The 1,033-nt window shown below is 41.6% G+C and overlaps 1 pseudogene; it reads right to left on the reverse strand.

Moving 5' to 3' along the window:
- LOC103263842 overlaps window positions 1-558 on the reverse strand; it is a 22,940-nt pseudogene extending 22,382 nt beyond the window's left edge.
- Between the last annotated feature and the right edge of the window lie 475 nt (window positions 559-1,033).

A 1,033-nucleotide genomic window follows, 5' to 3' on the forward strand; every position in this document is an offset into this window, starting at 1 on the left:
CCTCAGTCTCCCAAAGTGCTGGGATTATAGGCTGAGCCACTGAGCCTGGCAATCTTTTTTTTTTTTTCAGTCATGTTCTGGGGATTTAAGAGCAGTAGAGAACAGAATCTTTTCAGTTACATGGGAAGGATGTTGTCTGTTTTTGGCTAATTATTGACATTAGTATCCTTCACAGTTCGGGAGTCTGGACTCCACCATACCCATGACAATGCTTAATGAGCTGAAGATGTCCTTTTCAGAATGAGCCCTCTTGGTGTGAAGTAGTTTTGAGTGATAGGACATTAGAGTGATGGGAGAGCTAGGATTTTACTTTCCAGATCCGGAGTTTTGTGACCCACCTCTTAAATCTGTATTAGACCTGATCAGATGTGATTTGCACTGGAACTCGTCTCCCTTACTCTGGCATCCCAGTGATATGCCACTCACTGAGAATTTCTACAGGCCTCCAATGTCATTGCCTCTTTCAAAGCAAGTGGACTCCAGCCCCTCCTCCACACAGCACCGTATGGCAGCCAAGCCACTGACACCAGCTCCAATGATGGCCACTCTCTTGCCCATGCTTACCTGTAAGAGAGTCTGGAGAAAACGTCAGAAGAGTGTCTTTAATACAGTTTTCCAGTAGGAATTATCAGTGGAGGTTTTTGTATCAGGATCCTCACTTTAGTATAAGACATCATAGACACACATTCTCATTTATGCTCATTATTTTTACTATTTTTGTTATAATAAGTTACGAAATCTGGCTGCTTCTTCTGATTATTCAATATATCAACAATAGCAGAGTTAATGAATGTTAGAGCAAGACAGGCTTGAAGATCATCAATCCAATGCTCTCAATTGCAAATGAATCTTTGGCATGCCAAATTAAAAATTACTTCTTCAAGGGCTCAGCACTAACAATGGCCTCAGAACTAGAAAGCAAGTCTGCATGAAATCCTCTGTACTAGATCACATCTCATTTGAATACTCAAAGGGGCCTTACCTCTTAATCAGCCACCTTTCTCTCCCCCAGAGAATCAGTAGTTCTCTAAAT

Source organism: Carlito syrichta, unplaced genomic scaffold, assembly GCF_000164805.1.
Source record: "Carlito syrichta isolate Samal-C Ts95f unplaced genomic scaffold, Tarsius_syrichta-2.0.1 Scaffold305295, whole genome shotgun sequence".
In the NCBI taxonomy this organism is placed as follows: Eukaryota; Metazoa; Chordata; class Mammalia; order Primates; family Tarsiidae; genus Carlito; species Carlito syrichta.